This window comes from Schistocerca gregaria, chromosome 1 (assembly GCF_023897955.1).
Source record: "Schistocerca gregaria isolate iqSchGreg1 chromosome 1, iqSchGreg1.2, whole genome shotgun sequence".
Lineage (NCBI taxonomy): Eukaryota > Metazoa > Arthropoda > Insecta > Orthoptera > Acrididae > Schistocerca > Schistocerca gregaria.
In genome coordinates, this window is record NC_064920.1 from 543,114,622 (window position 1) to 543,120,621 (window position 6,000).

Here is a 6,000-nt window from a genome sequence, read left to right on the forward strand (position 1 = left end):
TTGACACTACTAGTACATACATTTCACATAGACATGGACATTGACGTTAAAAAAGTTGGCAAAGAAATGTACAATTCGCATTCAAATTTCATACGTGGTCTCCATGACGTGCACCATTTTACACACAAATATGCAATTTAGAAGTAATCTTGCCTTTATTCCGAATATGTGCATTTTTTTCCTTGTCTTGTAGGACCGACCTGCGCATTTTTACCTTCACACCTTCACAACTGCACACAGCACTGGAAAAAGAGGATTTGCTAGGGTCTACTTCAGAGATCAAGCTACTTCTAGGATTGCTACTTGGAGTGAATCGTTAGTGTACTTATTCTATCCTTGGCATTTGATAAATCTTCATACTATGTACAATATCTATAAGTGCTTGTTTGTGGGGGAGTATGAGGAATGTTCTATCCCTTGACAATCCCGACTTAATCACTACTTGTTGATTGTCGTAATATTTCATATTCATGTACACATATTTCAAGCTTTATATCTGCCTTATTGGTGTGACAAAGTATACATGTTTACATTCAAAACATGTGACCGGTAATTTTACTTTATTTTTGTCATGTGTAATTCCACTAATTATTCATTCCCACTAAAGAAAAAGGTGCTTATGCTAAATGTACTGTTGTTGCTTCTGCACGTGTCAAGAATTCAGTGCAGAAAATATTGTTCCACTGCATTTTGTGTTCATCCTTGTACGAATTGTATATCATATTTTCATTTATATCCAACTTATGGTTGCTCAAGCTGTAACAGTTAGTCGCTAAAGAAATAGTTTTCATTCTAAGTTGTTTTTCATTCTGGTGTATGTGTAGCAAATTACTGTGCTGTGGTGTATGTTAAATGTACATGTACCTTTGTTGCTATTGACTTTACTGTTTCTTCTTTACTCTTCACTGCTTCTTCAAGGTGCTCATTTTCACAATTACTTATCATACATGTATCGTCATACTTCACTTTCCATGCTCATACAATCACTCATTCTAAGACTTAAAACCATATAATCTGTTCTTTCCTACGTCACCTATGTGACCCTTTCCTAGGTATCCCTGTAATATCCACCTTCATATTCATTGCCGTGTACCCATACAATTATTCATTAAAAATCTTCCATATAAATCTCCTTTTATACCCATGTATTACCTGTGGGGTTCTCACACTGGCACCACCACCACCACCACCCTATTTATTTCTTCCCACAAAATAATCTCATATTGCTATAATATACTTTCATTCTCTTCCTAGTTTCGCTCCCCATATGATATGTCACCACAAACATCAATTAATACCTCCAGTTAAATCTAAAGTCTTTCAAACTCTCTCTACTTCGAAGTATCATCCAGAAGTGAAATTTCATTTATTTTTCTATATCACTTTTTAAACATACAGTACTTACTTCAGTTATTTTGCTTAAGTTTGTGTAATTACGTTGTGTGCATATTGGCTTAACTTCCATGTGTTGTACAATTCATGTTCACAGTTTTATTACGCTGCTTCTGCTTCCCCTATAAGGTACTGTGTTATTAATAGCAACTAACAAAAGTGAGTTCTGTAATAGCAAATTTGTGGGTATGTATTCTCCATGTACATTAAGCCCAGTACTTTCAACGCTGTCTGTAGAGAAGTGTAGCTCTGTAAGTGCAGAACTGCTCCTGTCGCTAAATCTTGTACTTTGTTATTTTATAGTTTACATCTTCCACATATTTTTTTGTGTGTATATTTCATTCTACCTTTCTCATTGTCGCTTACCTGCATACTGTATGTAAGTCACATAGTTCTTAAGTTCTGTGCCAATAGTTTTCTTTCAAGTGTACATGTCATTACCTCTCTTTCAGACTTTTCTTAATCCTGTTGTATATAGTCCGATAGGCCATTTCTTGTGTATATTCTCTTCTGCTTTGAGTCCTTATACCTAACTATGTACATGCAGTAGCCTATGACAAGTTCACAAATTTAGCGTATTCTACGCTCCTTACAATTTGTGTCAGTGCACTCCTTTTTTAAAACTACATATGCTTAATCTAATGATATACTCTTAAAATTAGTGTTTCTTTACAGTATAGTCTCCAGCTTGAGAATAAATGTGTGTATTCGTTTTGTTTGTGTAACTGATTTATGTTACAGTAATCAGTTGATAGTTACTCCATTTTGTATCATTTCTGGTTTGTCCAGTTGGCAGCATGCTGTGGATTCTGATTCGCTTAAATTCTAAAATGGTTTCCATTGCAGTGCATAGTGTGTCTTTGTGCATCTTAAAGGGGACACTGAACTCAAGTTTGCATTTTGCATACTCTGCCCCTATGATCAGCTGTTAGCCGCTTCACATGTAGTTGCTAATGTACACTCAGCTTTCAGTGCGGCTGTGCGTCTCAGAACATTTCACCACTCTTGACTCTTGCTTAAGCCTCGTGCATTGTGAATTCCTTCCTTTTCCATACCTCTCAGGCAAGTTTTTGTGCCTGATTTAGTATAATACGTCATTTAATGGTTTTCACTCGTTCAGTATTATGTATAGTTATTTTAGTTCTTGTAGTATAATCTTTGTTTCCTTAAGGAATATCAAAAAGTTTCCTTTGCTTCTATAGACATTTAAGTCTTAATGAAGTACAATATCAAAATACAAGGAAAAGAACGAGTTGATAATAAGAGGAAATGGAACATTCCTTATTGGGTAAACAGGATAGTAGAAGAGGGAGAGGGTACCGGAAATAAAAATATTGTACCCCCAGCTGGAGAGGAACCGAGTGCCAGTTGGTTTATTCATCAAAAGGCGACACACCTCCTACGTTCTTGTGTTTTATTGATACAACAGATAGGGAAACAATGAGACTCGAATTTTCATTTAATAAATTTCTACAAATCTTTGTGTGTATATACGCCTTTTATTTTACCATTTTTTACATTTCCTATCAAGTAGCACCCAGAATGTGGCTTGTGAACAGTTGTATATGGGCCATCATATAACAATTGCCATTTTTTTTATTCAGTTCTTTTAACTTCGATGTTTTTGGATGAATTCTTATTAGTACGCCCTTTCCAGTCTGGAATTCTGTTAAGTTTTTCAGTTTTCTATTGTAAATTCCTTTCCTTATTTGAGCTTGCCCTTCCAATGTTATTAGTGCTCGCTGTACTTTCTCATCTAAGGCTACGTCTTTGTGCCCTAATTTAGGTATCGGTTTTGCCCATTCATCTAGATCTACCTTTTCAAATATAATTTCGGCTGGTGTGTACCCTGTTGACGAGTGCGGTAGATCATTTACTATGTGCTGAAACGGACCCAGGTATTCTATCCATTTCTTTTGATTCTGTGGTGTATACGTCTGAATAAATCTATTAAATTCACGAAAGCATTGTTCGACGGGACTTGCTTCCGGCTGCAACTTCGATACTAAAATATGACGTGTTTTTTTGATTTCAAAAATGATTTCATCTGGTTACTTGTAAAATTTGATGTGTTATCAGTTATTATGGTACAGGGTTTCCCAACACGTGATATATAGTCTTCCAGAATCCGCCTTATAATTGGTCCAGACCTAACTGTTTTGACTATGTATAGCTGGAGATACTTACTAAAAACGTCATACAGGTCTATGATGTATTTGACACCGCCGCGGGCTTGGGAATAAGGTCCTGCCACATCAGTAGATACAAGATCCCGTGGTTGCTTTGGTAATATTGGGTTTAGTATGTTAATATGTGTCCTATTCTGATGCTTGATCTCTTGACAAACCACACAGCATCTGATAACTTGCTCTGTACATCGCCTCATATTAGGGAAGTAACACTACGTATCTTGGCAGCAACTTTAGCACACCATGTGCGGGGTGTGTTTGTGCTGAATTAAATTGTCCACATATTCCTGAGATATGCACACACACTACTTATCCATTTGTTGATCTCTTCTGTGAAAAAAGTACACCATTATGTATAACATAATGCTGCTCTAAATGTTCATGTGGTGTATTGTAGACTGCAAATTTTTTGTTGCCTGGCTCCATCTCGGATCTTCTTCCTGCAAGTGTTGCATGTTTTTGCACATTTTGGTATAATCTTGTTTAAAACTTCCATCGTCTATTAAAAGTATCCTGAAATCTGATGTTTGTTCTTCCAACTTGCGGAAATCAGTGCCTCTTGGTGTAACCATGATCATGCATGTACCAAAACATTTGGTTTGCCTTTTACGTACACTATTTCAAAATCGAAGTCTTAAACATACATGCGCCACCTCGCTATCCTCTTATGTAACAACTTACACGTGAGAAGAAAGGACAAAGCTTGATGATCACAGTGGTTCTGTTAGTAAAACTGATTATATTTTCTTCTTCATCATCATTTGTTATTATATGAAATGGACACACACCGAGCCCGTGATAACAAGCATCGGTACTTAAACAGAAGTCCAACTCCATATCTGGGTGTTTAAGGATAGGTGCATTAATCATTGCCTGCGTAACCTGCTGAAAATCATTTTTGCATTCTTTAGTCCACAACCAGCTGTGGTTTTTACGCAGTAAGTTTAATAGTGAACTACTGTTCAACAATTGCTGTGGCAGAAATTTCCTGAGAAATGAGGCCAGTCCCAGAAAACCTTTCAATTGTTTCTATGTGTGTGGTGTTGGGAAATTGCGTATCACATCTAGTTTACTGGTGAAATGATATGCCCTAAGGATTTTATTTTGTCTTTCCCAAATTCAGACCTTTTAAAGTTAACTGTGACATCATATGCATCAAATCTTTGAAAAATCTTTTCCAAAATACTCACATGTTCATTCCATGTTTGGATTGCAATTAATAGGTCATCAACGTAGAGTGTAACCTGGTTAAGCATTTCCATCTAATGCTTAAATAAATACACCAACACTCACATTTAATCTTACAGGTAACACCTAAACTGGTAGCTCCTTCTGGCATTTATGAAATCTGTATACTTACTACTCTCTTCATATAATAAAATTTGCCAGTATGAAGGCTTCAACTTGTGGGGTGTTTAACTACTTTTCTAAATTCTCTGGCCTTGTTCTTTCAGGAAAGATGATTTTGTTTATTTCTCTCACGCCTAACACCATCTGCACTGTTCCATCAGTTTTACCAACTGCGAGAATCGGACTGAAGTAAGGCGAGTGCGATGTTTCAATAACCTTTCATCTAATCATATGCTCTATTTGTTTTCTTACTGCCTCTTTCTCAGTCCAAGGAATGCCATTTGATGTTCTACAATAGATTTTATGTGGATACACTTCCATTTTATATTCATATCCCTTAATGACACTGGTTTGTTTACAAAAAATGCTGTGATACTTAAAGAGTAATTTTGTCATTTCACTTCACTGTTCATTGTTAAGACCAGTGGATTTACTCATTTTGCTGTCTACTGTTTGCTCATCAAAGATCTCCTTGCCAACATCATGATGTTCTATTTTATTTACCTTTAAAATTTGACGGTAGATAAGTTTGACATTAGTGTCAGGTGTCTGCCTAGTCTGATTTGTCATTGTAGTTCTTATTAAGTCTACTGTCAGCGTGCGCTCTCCTATGTGAAATTGACATTCCCCGCTGCCGATGTCTTTTTTTACCCCATATCTTCTGAATACCTCCATACCAAGTATACAGTTCACTATAAGTTTCTGCCAACAAGAAAGTACACTGCAAAATTACACCACATATTCTAATGGGTATGCTAGCCTGTGATTTTATAACTTTAGATTTACTTTCCATCACTGTTACAATCTTACAGTTCCCTGCGGGTAGCATAGGTACATTTACTTCCCGCACTCTCCTTTTAAACAAGCTGGTTGACATGAGGCTTGTTGACGCACCAGTATCCAAAACAACTTTTATATTTATGTTTCCCACCTTTACCTTTATTGTTGCTTGAATAATTTCACTTACCTTACGTGTTGTTTCTTTCTTTTCAATGAACAAATCTTCTTTCATTCATGTTTGCTTACCATACCTTAAAAATAGGTTACGTATATGCTGTACGTGTAAGTT